At 37.6% G+C, this 18,742-nt stretch overlaps 1 long non-coding RNA gene across 2 annotated transcripts in view; it reads right to left on the reverse strand.

The window, feature by feature from the left end:
- Positions 1–3,314: 3,314 nt before the first annotated feature.
- The window catches only part of LOC144292712 (uncharacterized), a 71,682-nt gene continuing 56,254 nt past the window's right edge, over positions 3,315–18,742 (reverse strand). For both annotated transcript variants that reach the window (XR_013360054.1, XR_013360057.1), the window contains exon 3: positions 3,315–3,389. This is a non-coding gene — a long non-coding RNA (uncharacterized LOC144292712). The remainder of the gene's footprint in view (positions 3,390–18,742) is intronic.

The raw sequence follows: 18,742 nt of genomic DNA on the forward strand, positions 1-18,742 counted from the left end.
GATTTAGTGGATCTAATTATAATCCACTTGCCCAGGCTAGATCATTCAGCCATCAATGAATCATACATTATCGTTTTCTATAATTTGTTCTACCCAAAGATTTGGGGGCTCTAGCACAAACTCATCAGGCATCCTGATGAAAAGTTATTTCCTTCCCTAAACACCTTCTACTACTTGCCTTTCTCAATAAAAGATATTAAGATCTTCAACAATGTATTCGTGTAATAATGGAAAAAAGGAATGAAACCTCCCAAGAATAAGTAATTATTAATTTAATATTCAATCTCCTGTCACGCATGATTTCAACCATAATACAGTGACAGTCCTTGGTGGAAGCTTCCCTGGCTACCTACTTAACCCTAGTGTACTAGGTGTCAAGAAGTCACATGGGAAAACACTCTGGCTTAATACTCAGAACTGGGTTAAAAATCTCAAACCAAGGGGATCCCTGGGTGGCTCAGTGGTTTAGCACCTGCCTTCAGCCTAGGGCATAGCCCTGGAGTCCCGGGATCGAGTCCCATGTCAGGCTCTCTGCATGGAGCCTGTTTCTCCTTCTGCCTGTGTCTCTGCCTCTCTCTCTCTCTCTCTCTCTTTATCTCTGTGTGTGTCTCTCATGAATGAATAAATAGATAAAATCCTTAAAAAAAATAAAATCTCAAAAAAAAAAAAATAAACCTCAACCAATCACTTATTTGCTGCATGGCATCCATCAGTAACTTCTTGACCTTAACCAAATGCATTTTACCAAATCTAATCCATGACAGGTGGTTAATCAAACCATTATCATTAGAAGAGTGAAGTTCTTTCATTAGGGCCTAAATTTTAGACAATAGGGTTAAATATTTAAACATATTCATTTCTAGCTTCTCATTCAACCAAATTAAATTTGAATCCTAACCCCTGTCCAATCAGAACGAGAGGAAATTCTATCTCCAACTGTTTTTGGCTATACCTTTTAGGGTTACACCGAAATCCACTTAGGGGCACACCAAGTTTATGCAATTCTGGGGAAAAGGCGAGTGGGGGGTGTTTAAACCATCACCATATCATGGTCTTCATTGACCTCTTTTTACAAGCTTTTAACAGTTCCTTTAAGAAGCTCTCAGCTTTTCTGCTCTGTGTAGAGAATAGAGGAATCTGTTGAGTTTAGGAAACTAAATCCCCAGTTTCCTCTCCAAGAAAGTTCTACAGCTACTTAAAGATTTTCCACCTTTCCAAAGCACTACCGTGGATGGTGCTCAGGTCCTCTACCAGCCTAGAACCCAGGACTGCAGACCTACTCACTCTCCTTTTGAATCCTCTATTCCTTCTTTCATTTGAAGATGCTCCATCCCAGCCCCATCCAAGGATTCCTAAATAGGATCTTTTCAATGGACTTGAACTTCCACAGAAAACCAACAGCATTACTGACTCCCCTACATGGCTCTCTACCCACCTACCATGCCAGATGCAATTACAAAGAGCCTCACTGTCTGCATACAACATAAAGGGAGGGAAAAGTAATAAACAATTTACACAGTTTATTTTTTAATCCTGTTGTAATAGTCTTTCATATTCATGAGATCATGGAAATTTTGTTTTGTTTGTAGCCCTAGCACCTAGCACAGTGCCTGGTATGTCAAGTTAATTAACTTTTAATAAGTGATTGGCAACTGAATCAATCTGAGTTAGTAAACAAGTGAGTTACAACAGGATACTATTTTGAAATCCTAAACTGAGAAGTCATTTTTTTTTTTTTAAATTTAAGTTCTGTACTTCCACCCATTGGCTTCCACCCATTGGCTTCATGGCACTTACAGCTTCAAGGCGAAGCCTGAACAAAGAAGGCAACTAAAACACTGAAAGAATTCTTAAAACTTATAGCAGGCACAATAGTCTAAAAGCAAGGTATCTTTCACCTGAAGGAATAAGGCACTTAAGATATAAATGGATTTGTTGTGAATTTCAAAATCTCTTGGCTTGGAAGAGGAAATTAGACCCTGGAAGTCTAGAGCCAAAGTCAACTCTCTGTAAAGTGCCAGAAAGTAAATATTTTAGAGATTCTGTGGCCCACAAAGCCTATGAAAACTATTCTCTGCCATGGCAGTGCAAAATAACTCATAAATTATACATAAATTATCGAGGATGGCTGTGGTCCAATAAAACTTTATAAGAATAGGCAGCAGGCCAGATTTGGCCCACCAACTGTAGCTGGTCCGACCGCTGTCTAGAGCATAGAGTTTATAAATGCTGACCACATTTATATTCCTAGACTGTGGAAGAGCCTAGAGACAATGGGAAGAGAAAAAAAAGAAATTCACTATAAATGTTAATTATTTTAAAACGTTATTTCAGGTGAAGGCTCTTGGGAGTCTCATTCTCAAAAGGACGATCCCAAGAACAGAAGGTATGTCTCTCAAAATTCTAAGGGTAGAGATGCTTTACACTCTATGGTGGAATACCAATGGCAGCAATAACAACAAAGGCTCAAAAAAAAAAAAAAACCCTAAACAAACAAACAAACAAAAAAACAAATAAACAAAAAACAAAAGCTCCTCATGCCTGCCAGAGAATTGCTTTGATCCAAGGTCAAAAGATTCCATATCAGACAACCTTAGGTAAACAGGCTAAGGATAGGAAGGGTAGAGAATGTAGATGAGCATCAGATAAGCAGTCTCACAATCACTGAAGTCTCATCAGCAAGAAAGATGTTCCCTGGGAACAGCCAATTCTGAGAGAACAAGCCACAAGCAGCCAGAGGAGATGATGACAAGAGCTTTGGGACCAGAGGCATTTTATTTATTTATTTTTTTTTTTAATTTTTATTTACTTATGATAGTCACAGAGAGAGAGAGAGAGAGGCGCAGAGACACAGGCAGAGGGAGAAGCAGGCTCCATGCACCGGGAGCCCGACGTGGGATTCGATCCCGGGTCTCCAGGATCGCGCCCTGGGCCAAAGGCAGGCGCCAAACCGCTGCGCCACCCAGGGATCCCCAGAGGCATTTTAAAGGCAACGAAAGGATAAAGCTGCCCATCACCCTCAGGGCAGGCTGATAAAGATGAGCTACTTCCCCACTGCACTACTGTACCATTACACCTGTACCCAGATGCCATTTGGGGACAAAGAATAGGTGAATGGAGAAGACTGCCCAGCAGAAGTCATGGGAATTTGGCATAGGTTGAAAATCATGAGGTAAATCCATAAAACTAAATGCCTTCAACTATAAGTATCTTACATCAAAGATAAAACTTGTAGCTTCTGAAATGAGATTTTTTTTCAGGGATAGAAAAGTAAATTAATACACACTTCTCTTCATAAAAGAGTATATACTTACAATTGCCCAGATTAGCTCTCCTTGCGATGCCACGAGAGGCCAGTTCATGAAGCATCACCAAATCCTCTCATGTAACTATAAAAGTAGCAGCAAAGACTTCTTGTAAGTTATTAAACGTCAAAGTCCTGCTTTACTGTGTGAGTTGCAAAATCACTCACCTAATCTGCAGACAGCTACAGGACGTGGATACTAGTAGGATGTCCCTCTAGAGCAGGGCATAAAGTGCCTCTAGAGGAGGTGTCTCCTTCTCCTTGGAGGACCCAAAGGAGAGCTCTATTTTATATCTGTACCTGCCAGTCCCCCTAAGAATGTAGCTTTATAATGACTAGTATTCCTCATGAAGTTCCTGAATTCAGATAGACAAAGGAATGAGAAACTATCATGAATTTTTCTTCATAAGCCCCAAATGAGAATCTCTATTTAAACCAAATCCTATCAACTAATATTCGATAAAGGAGGAAAGACTATCCATTGGAAGAAAGACAGTCTCTTCAATAAATGGTGCTGGGAAAATTGGACATCCACATGCAGAAGAATGAAACTAGACCACTCTCTTTCACCACACACAAAGATAAACTCAAAATGGATGAAAGATCTAAATGTGAGACAAGATTCCATCAAAATCCTAGAGAAGAACACAGGCAACACCCTTTTTGAACTCGGCCATAGTAACTTCTTGCAAGATACATCCACGAAGGCAAAAGAAACAAAAGCAAAAATGAACTATTGGGACTTCATCAAGATAAGAAGCTTTTGCACAGCAAAGGATACAGTCAACAAAACTAAAAGACAACCTACAGAATGGGAGAAGATATTTGCAAATGACATATCAGATAAAGGGCTAGTTTCCAAGATCTACAAAGAACTTATTAAACTCAACACCAAAGAAACAAACAATCCAATCATGAAATGGGCAAAAGACATGAACAGAAATCTCACAGAGGAAGACATAGACATGGCCAACATGCATATGAGAAAATGCTCTGCATCACTTGCCATCAGGGAAATACAAATCAAAACCACAATGAGATACCACCTCACACCAGTGAGAATGGGGAAAATTAACAAGGCAGGAAACAACAAATGTTGGAGAGGATGCAGAGAAAAGGGAACCCTCTTACACTGTTGGTGGGAATGTGAACTGGTGCAGCCACTCTGGAAAACTGTGTGGAGGTTCCTCAAACAGTTAAAAATAGACCTGCCCTATGACCCAGCAATTGCACTGTTGGGGATTTACCCCAAAGATACAAATGCAATGAAACGCCGGGACACCTGCACCCCGATGTTTATAGCAGCAATGGCCACGATAGCCAAACTGTGGAAGGAGCCTCGGTGTCCAACGAAAGATGAATGGATAAAGAAGATGTGGTTTATGTATACAATGGAATATTACTCAGCTATTAGAAATGACAAATACCCACCATTTGCTTCAACGTGGATGGAACTGGAGGGTATTATGCTGAGTGAAGTAAGTCAGTCGGAGAAGGACAAATATTATATGTTCTCATTCATTTGGGGAATATAAATAATAGTGAAAGGGAATATAAGGGGAGAAGAAATGTGTGGGAAATATCAGAAAGGGAGACAGAACGTAAAGACTGCTAACTCTGGGAAACGAACTAGGGGTGGTAGAAGGGGAGGAGGGCGGGGGGGTGGGAGTGAATGGGTGACGGGCACTGGGGGTTATTCTGTATGTTAGTAAATTGAACACCAATAAAAAATAAATTTAAAAAAATAAATAAATAAACCAAATCCTAGATAAACAATGTTCTCTTCCAAAGTGAATAAGCTACTTAACTATAAGAACAGCCATCCCAAGTTTCCTCACAACTTGTCTACACACAGCCAAATGCAGTGAGCCAAATGCCAATGCAGGGAGCTATGGCTCAGGAAACAAGATTTCGGAGGGGTAGACAGAAAGAGGATTCCCTACATAGCTCACCCACAACCACTCAAGGCACAAAGGCAACCTACGGACATATGGTGCTGAGGGCATATCCTGTCCTGAGTACTGAACATTCAGTCAGCTTTCTAGCAGTCACCTAATGAATGGAGAGTTAAATGGAGTACAAAGTATAGGCAGTTAGAACTGATGTTGTTACTTGGTCTGTTTAATGTTCCTCCATCTATAAACTCGACTTTAAGGGTTCCTTAAAATCCCAGTGCAGCCTCACCCATTTCTTAGTTCAGGCAACCTCGTCACCACGGATACTACCAAAGTCACCATCAAGGTCAGTGCACAGTTCTTTCAAATATATATCCTCGAATATAAATCCTTGAAGGAAGTTTAGCTATTAATGAACCAAAAAAACAAATTTATTTTTTAAAGGTTTTATTTATTTATTCATGAGAGACACACAGAGAGAGGCAGACACAGGCAGAGGGAGAAGCAGGCTCCACGCAGGGAGCCCAATGTGGGACTCGATCCTGGGACTCCAGGATCATACCCCGGGCAGAAGGCAGGTGCTAAACTGCTGAGCCACCCAGGGATCCCTGAGAAAACAAATTTCTAAGAGTCTTTGAAGGTACCCTAAAAAGTGACAAATTTCATTAATGTCAATTTAATTGCAAAGAAAAATACCAAGCTTTGGTTTTTGACAAATTTTATCATCTCATAGAATGAGAAAGTTAATTGTACTTTTAAGTGTAGTTATTTTTAAAACCAAAACACCTTAAGGCCCAAGGATTCTAGCCATTTGTGGGGACCAGCTTCACAGATCTAAAATTATACTAAAAAAATAAAATAAAATAAATAAAATAAAATAAAATTATACTAAGAATAACACAGTAACAAACATTTTCAATCAGTTTGCTCTTCTAGTAGGTATCACAAGAAAAAAAATAAAAAAGGAGAGATTTTATTTCCAAGAGAAAAGTAGCCAATTTTTTCTATGTATGATGTGTATCTTCACTAAACACTGTTTATTGAGTTGACCTCCAGGTAAATTATCTGGTGTTTGGTACAGAAGGTTCTATTTAGAAAGATGGGGTTAAAAAAGAAAATTAGAGATCAAAAGGAAAATGTTATAGAGAAGATACGAGACTTTTTCAAGAGTATATGGCCATATTCTACATCATTATAATCCCTTTCAGGGGCAACAGTACTCTTGTTGTGAGTGTTCACTCAAAGGTAAACAGTAAGTCTCACTACTACATGAAGCCTGGAGAGTTCCATGTAAAAAGATGAATTACCAAATAAAGGGCTAGCAAAGTTCAACGGGTTCACACTGGGAGGGAGAGAAGCATCTTGGAAAGGCATGTATTTTCGTTTTCATGTATGACTGTAGAAATTCTTTCAGCATTACCATTGTGCTTTTAAATGCTTTCTGCTGAGAATAATTTCAGCATAACAATTGACCATATATTCTATATTTTTTTTCCTACTTGAAAAAAAATATACCCCTATATCAAAATATGCATAGGTAAAGAGCATGTGTTAAGTATTCCTGAGAATCTAAAACTACTTACAGAATATAAATTGTTAAGAAAGTTACCATTTGTCATTACAAGAAGCACCAAAAAAATCTAATAGGCTAAAACCAGAAAGCATGATCTTAAACCAATGGTCACCTTGGCATTAAGAAAGGTATTTTGATCCGAAAGATACTTAAGGGAAATATGGATATACCACTTTGTGTTAGTGGGGGTTTCTCTAGAGAAAGAAAACCAGGAGGATGTGTACATATTGAGAAACATTATTTTAAGGAGTTGATTCATCCCATTAAAAGACTGACGTGTCCAAAATCTGCCGGCGTGGAACTGGCAGCCTGGAGACTCTGATGCTGCAGTTCAAGCTCCAACGCCATCTACCGAGAGAATTCCTTCTCGTGTTACTCAAGGGAAGTGCTCCTTTGTGGCATCAAGACGTGTCATTGATTGGATGTGGCTCCTGTCCATTATGGAGGGCAACCCCTTCTATTCCACCAATTTAAATGTTAATCTCCTCCAACAAAAAGCAAAATAAAACAAAACCACCACACTATCACCACAACATCCAGAGTAATATTTAACCAAATATCTGAGCACCATAACCTCCCCCCCCCCAGTTGATACAGAATACCAAGCAGACTTGTTTTTAAGAGTAATTTTAAACTTCATGGGATAAGCATTGCGTGCTATATGTTGGCAAATTGAATTTAAATTTTAAAAAAGGTTAAAAAAAGTAATTTTATACTTTCTAAGCTACATATGCATCACATTTTAAAACAAGTAGGATAAATATGAAATAGGTGAAAGGTGACTAGAACCCTTTTTTTTTTTTTTTTTTTTTTTTTTTTTTGCCAGAAATTAGCTTTAAGACTTGTAATCAGATGCTTCTTCATTTACATTGGAAAATGATTTGTTAGGATGAAATGTTAACTTGAAAATATAGTGGGTTTTTTTTTTTTTGAAGCTATCATTTCTAAAATAGTGTAACTTTGCCAGCAGGGATAATTTACTGATCTACATGAAATATTTAGAGTGCTCAAATACCTGCAACTGCAAGATGACATTTTGTCAAGATCAATAAGATTCTTCATCTTTCTAAAGTATACAACTGCATGTTAGAATTTGCTTGGTGAACATTTTCCCAGTGACTTAACTTGAGATACATTTTTCCAGACATTTAAAATGTTATTTTAGCCCCAATTACTAGTTAGCACTCACACTTTATTTTGTTTTTACACTTAGCAGCAGACTTCCTTAAACATCATCATTCATCATCTCTAAGTGCTTGACACTTTCCCCCAACAACACCTGTGAGAAGTCAGTTCCATTGCTATCATTCTCATCTTCCACAGAGCCTACAAAGCATCTTTCTCGACAGAGAAAAAAGGTCTCTTACTTATCACCTTCTCAAGCCAGAATGTCACCTGCCTGTAGCCTGAGCTCTTATCACCTGAAATGTTATCAAAATCTGGAAGATATCTGCCCACCACAGTTGGTGAACATATTTTGGTTGCCTACCTCAACAGTGACTGGAGTAAGAATTGCCTTGTCTTAAGTGTCTTAGACTACTTCATTAATTGGTCCAGCAGGTCAGACCATCCATTGAGTTAGTCCTAATTAGACTGGAACTTCCCTGATGACAAGATGTCTTTGTGCTGTGATGTTAAGGACATGAAGAGATTTCACTTGCTCATAGATCAAGAAAAAGAAATGGGGATCTAAATGAGGAAGAGAGGACACAAAAAAATCTGAGAGGACAAAAGAGGAAAGCAAGGAGTAAAGGTTGGTTTAAAGAAAGGTGTACCCTCAAGATTAATATCTTATCTACAAGCTCCATTTTTTTTTAGCCTTTACAGTTAAGATGATAATCTCCATGGTATAAATTAATATTTACTGTCAGTTATTAGGTAATTACAAAGTTACAATTTTAAGATTTGGATGAAAGCAAGCTAATGGGTACCAATGGAAGGAGTGCTGAGGAAGAAAGGTGGCAAAGCAAAAAGAATGGTGAAGGAAGATCATCCATTTCACAATGGTGCTAGGAATAGGCAGCTGATTCTGTCTAGAAATGCATATTTCTAGCCCAACAGCAGTGTGTATGAAAGGATACTAAGTATTTAATACACGATTGGAAGCTGGCATCTAAAAATTGACCGTGTGGCAGATTCCACTCAGGTTCAGCAGGTAGGAGTTAAAACATGAGACGAGGACATACTATGACATGGGAAAGATAAGGATCATCAGTAAATGGACTAAGTCATTTCACACATATATGTAATCCATTTAAAACATAGCTCAGGGGGCGCCTGGGTGGCTCACTTGCTTAAGCGTCAGCCTTTGGCTCAGGTCGTGATCCCTGGGTCCTGGGATTGAGCCCCGCATCGGGTTCCCTGCTCTGGAGGGAGCCTGCTTATCTCTCCCTCTGCCCACCTTTGCCCCTACTTGCTTGCTCTCTGTCAAATAGATAAATAAAATCTTTAAAAATTAAAGTAAACAAATAAAACATAGCTCAGTATCTTAATAATTCATAAAATGAAATTTTTTAAAGCTACTGAATTTATGGTGGCAGTATAGTTGAGGCAATCCAGCTTCATCACTCACTGTGTGGCCCTGGACAAGTAACAAACCTCACTATTCTCATCTAGAAAATGAGTATAGTAGGGTTGAGGTGATAGTTAAATGGCTTCAAGTTGTTTGTTCGGTATGTGTCTCTTATTTGGTTGATACTATACAAATGCTGCCACCTTTTTCCCCCATTACTATCTATTTTCCCATTTAATGAATATTACAAGTACTACTTTAAAATGAGATTGATTTTTCATACTATTAAACATTCCTTGCTTTTGACAGGGTTTTAAACCCATCATCTAGAAAAACTTCACTCCTACAAATAAAATATTGTAAACTTTTTACATGGAAAGGCAGTACACACACATAAATATTGAAATTTGTACACATTACATCTTTTACCCAAGTTTTTGAGGTCATCTGTTATATACAATAAACCTTGGACTGTCAATGTTATGGACATAATCTTTACTCAGAAATTAAACCAAAATTTTATGAAACAAATTTAATCATTAAATATAGGAGATTAATATTTGAGCCTTTGTTTCTGCCATTTTAAATATATGCTCTTCTCTTCCTTGAAATGAGGTAAAGAAAAGGAATTTAATTTCTTTTCAAACCTGGACTCTCCTGCCAGTATGCTTAAAATGACTTCAAATACTAGAGTTAGATGTAAAAGGAGATTAACTAGATATCCAGCCATCCTCATTTGCTTTTAACTGCATTTTCTTTCTGTCTTTTACTAGAAGGAGGGGAAGAAATTAGGTTAAAACATGCCTGACTTTATATGAGATTATAATAAGCAGCATTTTCAAGAGATAAGAAAGCAGAGCTAAGAATTTATGCAACAGCAAAGGTTGTTACAGGATCTTTATTCAGAAGGAAGAGAATTACAGTAAACTTGAAAAATGAGAAGCAGATGCACTTCACGGAGTTTCTTTCCTGAATAGTAAGGTGTCCTTGTTTAACAAGGTAACTTATTTTACCAGAGAGACATGGTAAATGTCCTGATCTGTATTACTTAGAGAACAAAGTAGTAAATGAGTATAATGACTAGTCATAAATATTCATGAAATCAGGCAATTATAAGCATAACCATTGCTTTTTGATTGTTTAGAACTGGACTGATTACCATATGAAAACCATTCCTTCTTGAAAAAGTTGTTTTTTTTTTTTAATTTAAGATTATTTGGCATAAGTCCTCTTGTAAAAGATGTATAATACCTAGTTTAGTATATGTGCTGCCGAAGCAAGCACTATAATACCTAATTTAAAATCCTGTGCCATCAGTTTGGTGAGGACAAAATGTGTAAGTCTCATTTTCCAACATAGTTTGCTGAGGTTAGCAACAGCGACCTAGAAAGTACAAAGGCTGTTAAAAACAAGAGTTAAAACATACTGATTTAACTATATACCAGTAAAAGACTTGGAGTCCCAACACATGTTTAAGAAAACAACATATTTTCACCTCTGAGATTGCTACTTGTAATTTTACTTACAAAACCTAGAATTTGTATCTATTTATAGTTCGGGGTAAATTTTTCCACACTCTACAATTCAAAAAGAAAAGCCACCTGTAAGAGAGCCATTTTTGTTATTCTGGTGTCCTCGAGTATCAGGAGACAGCAGGGTTCCATTCATGCGTTCACTCAACCGTTGCTTAATGCCCGGTATAGAATACATTACTGTATTATGTTGCATCACTATAATGTGAAATGGAAAAAAATGATGACCCAGAAAAGGAAAAGATTCATCAGTTTGGTGAAAGAAATACTATGGAGTAGGTGGGTCTTTTCCAAGAAGAAAAAGTCCCTCAAATGATATCAGAATGAAAACCTACATTGAGTCATACAGTCACCAAAAGCCCTAGCCACCAATGATTGTTCCATAAGCAAATAAAGTAGGTCAAAGTATATGCTGTTACTAAAACAATCTAAAAGATTAGTCCATGCATATTGCCACCATACTCAACTCCTTCCAGATTGAGTCCAAATTTATTTGCATGGCATCTAATTACATCCTTTCTTAGACTCCCAGTCACCAATCTATGGTAACAATAAACTACTCACACACCGCCACATCTTGATGAATTTAGAATGTTGGGCAATGGCAGAGCAAAGCAATGAAGTAGCACAAAGACATTCAAGTACTGAAAAAGGCTACAATAGTCCCTAATTCATGGATATGGATCTGTGCCTGCCTCCAGCAAAGTTTTCCTTTCAGCTTGTTGGGAGACTGTTCTCGTTGAGACTCATCTTCAGTTCTTTATTTAAAGCAGAATCAGAGCAGAGTAGAACTTCTTTTGCAGTTCTTTAAATATAAATATATATATATATATATATATATATATATATATAATTTTATAATATGTATGTACATAACATAAATAAATGAAAGAGAGAAACTAGTATTTTCTGTAGTTCTGTTGGGATGTACCTTTAAGGAGCACTTAGGAAAAAGATCAAATTTCAGCATATTTATCAATAGAAAGTTATCAAGGTCCTTATTAGTGGGATAAATACTTAGTAATAATGAGATTTTCTATGTTCAAAAGATAAAGGTGCAAGTATAGTCATTTCTTCCTAAGACATATTTTATATAGCCTTCTTCGGAACTTGGTATTTTATCAACTTTAAAAACTTTTTATTTTTATCAACTTTAAAAAGAAAACCGTAAGACAGACAACGGATCTTGAATCAGATAGACCATAACTAAAAGGTCTAAAATCATCCCACTACTGCTTCTATGAAGACATTTTACAGCTATCATAACTTGTGATGGTAAAAAAAGGCTTTAGTCTGTCATACATATGCTTAAGTGATAGAATTTACATGGTCTTCTATGTTACGAGATTTAAGAGTTTTACAAGTCAATTAACAGGCCACACTTCATTCCAACTCTAAAAAACTTACTGCAGTTTCTTCAATACCTGCAAACTCATCTTCATTGCAATTCAGTGATCTGTCTTATGCGTGGAAATTCAGATAAAAGACTATAGTGGATAAATACATGATAAATGTATTATAGGCATGTAGGACAAAATTCTTTTAAACTTATAGCTCAATTTCTCAATTTTTTTCCATGACTAGTTTATAAGTCTAGCATCTGATTTCTCATGGATTTTATTTCAACGGTTATATAATCTTTAAAAATCACGTTCATTATCATACTCACTTGCAGGTGTCTCTAAAGATTGAGAATTTTTCCTAGCTCCCTTGAAAACTATGCCAACTCATTAAAACCCCAGCTGGGAATCTCATTGCCCTTGAGCTGCTGACAGAGAACCCCTAAAAAGAAATTAGAAGATATCATATAGACTGCTTCTATCCCTGCAAATCCATCAAACACTTAATATGCACCAAGCAATGTAGCACATGTTCAGAACACAAATAAGAGTCAATTGTGACCCTGCTATACAGACAAGAGTATCCTGGGGGGCAGTGGTGGGAGAGAGAAATGATTAAGTGATGATTAAGTTAATTTACTCATCAGTTAAATGCAATTTTGTCAGTTCAGCAATACAGAAATAAACAAATGCCACTATTAGCATAGAGGAGGGACTAATAAAATCCACATTGATGGGGGTATTGAGTTAGCAGAGATTATATAAGTGTAGAATGATTATGAATAGCAACAAAAATAGAGAACAGATATATTAGCATATGTAACAAATACACTTCTGAAAATCAAAAATTTGTTAGTGCTAGAACCTAAAATTTAATGCAGAGAGTTTAAATGGATGAAAACTAGAGGGAAATCAAAGTGAGAATAGGTAGTGTTTAATTGTTTTAAAAGCAATTAAAATTCCACAGAAGAGCAAAATAAATAATACATATTGAGAAGTTACTTCTTGCAAGCACTGTGTTGTTACACACTTGTTTATTCATTTCATCGCCATTCAACAAATGAAAATATTAAAGCTCAAAAAGACAAAACTTCCCCAAGGCCATGCAGTCCAAAGGTAGCAGAGTTACCCCTCAGCGGGTTTTTCAATATATTCCAGTCAAAGTCAACCATGCATCAGTATCTGATTTCAGAGCAATGGTTCTAAACAACAGTGTCAACTGAGAACATTCTAGAAACTGAATTTCTCATATCTCTCCCTTACTGAGTCAGTATCCAGAAGGATAAGACCCAATAATCTGTGTTTGTCCAAGTCCAGGTGATGTGATATGCATCATGGTCTAAGAATATCAGAGGAAAAGTACAGGCATTTAGAGACAACCCCTCCAGTGGATTTCAGTTCACTTTTCACCTCTACTGTCATTACATGAGATAGGCTTCAATGACATCTATGTCACTAGGTCAGAAAGTAAAACAGGACCTTTCATAGAAGAGGGCTTCCCAAATTCTGATGTGCATATAAATCTCTTAAGGATCTTATTAAAATGCAGATTTCAACGCAGTAGGTTTATCAAGAGCCCAAAATCTTGCATGTCTAACAAGGTCCTAGAGGACTCCAATGCTGCAATTATGAAAATTAGGCTTTGAATATCAAGGTCACAAGTCAGAAAAATGGTGTTCTAAAGACACAAACTACTAAACTTGACAAGGTAAATACAGTATTTTGATGAGACACACTAGAAATTGTCAAAAAGCGACACCCAGAGAATTGTGATGTTACAAAAATACCCAAGCAGGACTGCCTTTAAAACGTCCCTCATTTATTGTTGTTGTTTCGAAGACTTCAAGGAAAAAAAATCCCTCCAACACCCACACATTTCTACATCTGGAAGCTTTTTCTTCCAACTTCAGTCCTCTGTCTACAATTGAATCTCTACCTCTTGCTCTAGCATCAGTGGACATGAACAGCTAACTCTAGTCTGCTTTTAGCATGTCCTCTCAAATTTGGCCCACATCACCCTTCATTCAGCCTTTGCCCCTTGACAGGTAGTTACATTTATTTGATAGCCTGATAAAACGACCAATGACTTACCTAGTATCTCACCATAAGCAGCTCAAACGGATTTAGTGAGGTCTTTTAATGGCCTCATCAGTTTCTTCCAAAATCTAAGGCAACCAAAAAAAATTTAACCAGAGTTTTGAGACCACAGAAGAACCATAGGACAACGTCTCCATCAAGCATGGCTCTGCTGTGTTACTGATTGCTTTAGCAACTTCACATACAGCTCTAGCTCAAGTTTAATGGCACCACTTAGCACTTTGCTACAATATGCAATACAGCTTTCCACCAAAAAAGGTGAAAAAAGAGCTATAATAAAAATCATTCTATGGCATATATACTTAAATTCTGCAGGGTTTCACTGCAGATCCATGCCAGCCTGCAAGTGTTTTATGATCAAGAAAACAGAACACTTCCTTGGTGGACTTGGGCACTCTCCCAAGTTACCAGATTCTTTTTTCCTTTTCATTGTGTTTATTTAGTATTCTTTGGCTACTAGAACTGTAGATTTCAATAAATTTATTTTGTTAGATGGTTAGCAAAATAGTGTAACAAGGACTATAGGTCAAGCAAAGACAGTTGAAATATAGCCCTGCTCTTAAAAAATTATGAAGTGGGAGATGCAGCAGAGTGTCATGGTCAAAGGTAGCTTTCTGAGACATCAAGAGTCCAATCCCATCATCTGCCACTTAAACTCTCTGGGTAGTTTCCATAATCACCCTCTGTCTCAATTTCCCTATCTATTTAAAAATATGGAGACGAGGCAAAAATACAATCTTTCCATCGTGGAATGGTGAGAATTCATCAGTTTACATTCATAAAATACCTAAAGAAATTCTGGTACCTCATAAATGTCCCCTATTTTTTTTTAATATAGTTAAGACATGAAGCTGGCCTCATAAACTCAAGTGTGCCAAAAGCCCCCCCCCCCAATATACTCTTGCTTATTTTGTTAAAACTTAAAAAAAAAAAAAAAAAATTCTTCTTTCCCTCATTCCAAATAGGATGGTGCACAGATACTTTCAACAAATTATCTGGCCACAGTCAGTCTTATTTCAATTTGCATACCAGCTCTTAAGGCTTATAAAATGCACAGGCATCAAGAGCTGGAAGGACAATGATCTGGTCTCTGCTTCTCTCTCTCTCCTCTCTCTTCTATATTACCCATCATCCTATCTTCTCCTTAATCCTTCATCTAAGCAGGTAGAAAACTGTGATGCCACTGTCTTTTGTCTCTTTAGGTCTATAGAGTCAACTACTTGCATTTTAAGGTTACAGAAGAAAAACTGAAAACGTGTCTTTCCTCCTGCCAACTACTTGCTCCTTACTTGAGAGCAAAAGAATGGTCCTTCTCCTTGTAGGTCACTCTACACCCTGAAATTTCTAGCAGCTTATCCACTCCTCGACACCCTTCCCTCTCTGACCCCAGAGACCCAAACCTAGAAGCAGGAGCCCCTGTGAGCCACCAACCTCTTTAAAAAAAAAAAAAAAAAAAAATTATTTATTTATTCATGAGAGACAGAGACAGAGAGAGAGGCAGAGACACAGGCAGAAGGAGAAGCAGGCTTCCTGCAGGGAGCCGGATGTGGGACTTGATCCCAGGTCTCCGGGATCATGCCCTGGGCCAAAGGCAGGTGCTCAATTGCTGAGCCACCCAGGGATCCCTGAGCCACCAACTTCTATCATCCAATCACTTCCCCTGTTTTTTCCTTTCCTGAACACACAGGAGAATTTTTCTAGAGGTGGAGAGGATGATCCTCTCCTTCTCTAAACTCTCTCAAATTTTGATTAAACTCTTGAATTCATTTCATTCCCCTGAGGGCTTATAATTCTGGAAACAAAAGTCAAGAAAACCTTTTGACATGTGCCTTCCTTTTGGTCACACCTTTCCCTGGAGGCAAGGCTCAGTTGATAACCTTGCTGCTTGTTTGGGAGAAAGGAGAAGACACAATAGGAAGAAAGCAAATAGGAATTAATTGCCCAAAACACCGACAAAAATACAGGTGCACCAATAACCTTAACGCAAGGCAGCATGTTCTAGGCATTCTAAGAAAAGGATGCAGAAAAAAATACTAGATTTTTAAGGGGAGAGGTGCCCCTGTATGAAGGGTAGATCAGAAAAGGCTCTGAAAAATGTAGTATTTAGGCTTCCCTGAGGGATTTGAGAGAAATGGGTAGAAATCCCCTTCAAGGTTTGAGCAAAAACACTCAAAGCTAGTAAAATTCACTATCTTTTCATGCAAAGTAAAAAAATCATTTTTAAAATTTAAAACACTATCCTTGCCTACAAGAAGGTTCCACTTAGAATCAACCATGGTAACCTGTGAATATCCTGAACAGGGATTACAAGTTATGCCCAGGTTCCAAAGAATTGCAGACTTATTTTTTTATACCAATGATTAAAAAAAGAAAGAAAGAAAGCCTCCTAGGGACCACTTAGTAAATCAGGCTACCAAGGGGAGTAATGATTTAGGGAAAGCTTTTCTGTCTGTTGGTCTAACATATATGTCCATTAATTTAAAAGAATTGGGCTCCATTTAAGATGTTTTAAGAGTTAAAAGGAGCTCTGCTATGTGAGGCCATCATGTTCGATTTCTGACTTATTTTAAGGTTACAGATAAAGAACTTAAAAACTCTTATTCCCACTAGCCCCCTACTGGCAAGTACAACATCTTCCAGACACGACATAAGGGAATTGACTCATGCATAATAAATTTTTTTCATTATGACCACTGCATCTTCCTGACCCCAACAGCTCTGCACAACATGAGGTACCGCGGCATCATGAGCAGTGCAATTTCTTTCTTTCCATAAATACTTTTAAGTATACACTTGCACAGGTCAGTTTGTCCTGTCAGTGCATGAAGATGCTAAACTTCTCTGTGCATTTGTTCCCTTCTTAGTGTTTATCCCACCATTCTTTAAAGGGTCAGAATTCAACCCTGGTTGAAGGAAAACAGGATTATTTTCGTAACAGAATAAGCAAATGCAGTTTCTAAAACAGATGAAAGGTTTCAAGGTTAAGAAAAAATTCTATGCTGAAGAAATGCATTTAAGTATTATGTTGTTAACAACCTTTCAATGTACAGTCATAGCCAGAGAAAATAATGATTAAAAAAAAAACAAAAAAAAAACATCAGGGATGTCTGGGTGGCTCAGCAGTTGAGTGTTTGTCTTTGGCTCAGGGGGTGATTCCGGGGTCCTGAGGTCGAGTCCCGCATCAGGCTCCCTGTGTCTCCCTCTGCCTATGTCTCTGCCTGTCTCTGTGTGTCTCTCATGAATAAATAAATATTTTTAAAAAAAATCAGCGTTACCCCTGGGAGAAAAAATGAAATTTCCCCCCAATAATAGTCTTACTCGATTTTTTTTCATGTTATTGAGAACAAACTTATCATTTATCTGTCACCACTGGAACTTGTAGGATTTGCATTTTATTAGCTTTATCACTTTATCATACTTACATGTCTTGAGCCCAGCCCACTAGCAAATCTCTGGAGATTAAGATAAAATATATATAGATAGATAAAATCTAGGACTCTGAAGATCAACAGGAAAACTACTTTATTAGAAAATCTGTTTCTTACTGCTGAAGAAATTAGCTGATGAGCTACATTTTTGTGACAGAATTTTTGTTTGAAAATGTAACTTCAGAGGTACCTGGGTGATGCAGTCAGTTAAGTGTCTGACTCTTGGTTTCAGGTCAGGTTGTGATTTCCGGGCTGTGGGATCCAGCCCCATGCATAGGGCTCCAGGCTCAGTGCACAGTCTGATTCTCCTTCTCCTTCTCCCCTTGCCCCAACCCTCAAATAAATAAATGTTTAAACAAATAAAAACAAAATGTCACTTTAATTTCTTAATTATGTCCTCTAATCCTTCAGAGTGATAAAGCTAGACTTAGAAAATTTTTCCATGTCTTTCTCATTAGGAGTAGGATATCTATCATCTCTACAGATCACTGCAAAAGCTACAAAAATCACCAGTTGACCATAACCAAATACTGAAATCAAGTATTCCTGAGTAAGAGTTAAACAGGGGTATATAATACACATTAATAGGATCTGCCTCAACTTTAATCCTATTATTTGGTGGCAGGGCTACAGTTGTGGAAAACGTTTGTTACTGAGTGTGCCATTAGGAAGAAGCATGGTGGAAAACAGAATGCTGGCAGGCCTGGAGCTCACAAAATAAATTTAGGTTCATAGTGCAAAGAACTGCCTGTATGTAATTGGCCGATTCACGCCTATTCAACCAAAATGAGTAGTTACTGAACATATAAGGCTGTGTCTAGGATTGTGGATTTTCTATGTCTTGAGAGGAAAGGGGAATCAAATGGAATGAAGTCATGGATCTGTAATTCTGTGCCTTGGAAGCAAAGCCTTTCCTGTGTTTCTAGAGAAGACCTTGAGTACGGTGAAGAAGTGCCCTTAATGCTTAAATCTAAAGTATTTATGTAGCAGTATAGCTACTTCCTTAAATCCTGTAAGGTTACCTAGATCCTGCCATCATTAAAACCACCACAGATCTGGGA

The sequence above is a fragment of the Canis aureus genome, chromosome 2 (genome assembly GCF_053574225.1).
Source record: "Canis aureus isolate CA01 chromosome 2, VMU_Caureus_v.1.0, whole genome shotgun sequence".
Taxonomy (NCBI): domain Eukaryota; kingdom Metazoa; phylum Chordata; class Mammalia; order Carnivora; family Canidae; genus Canis; species Canis aureus.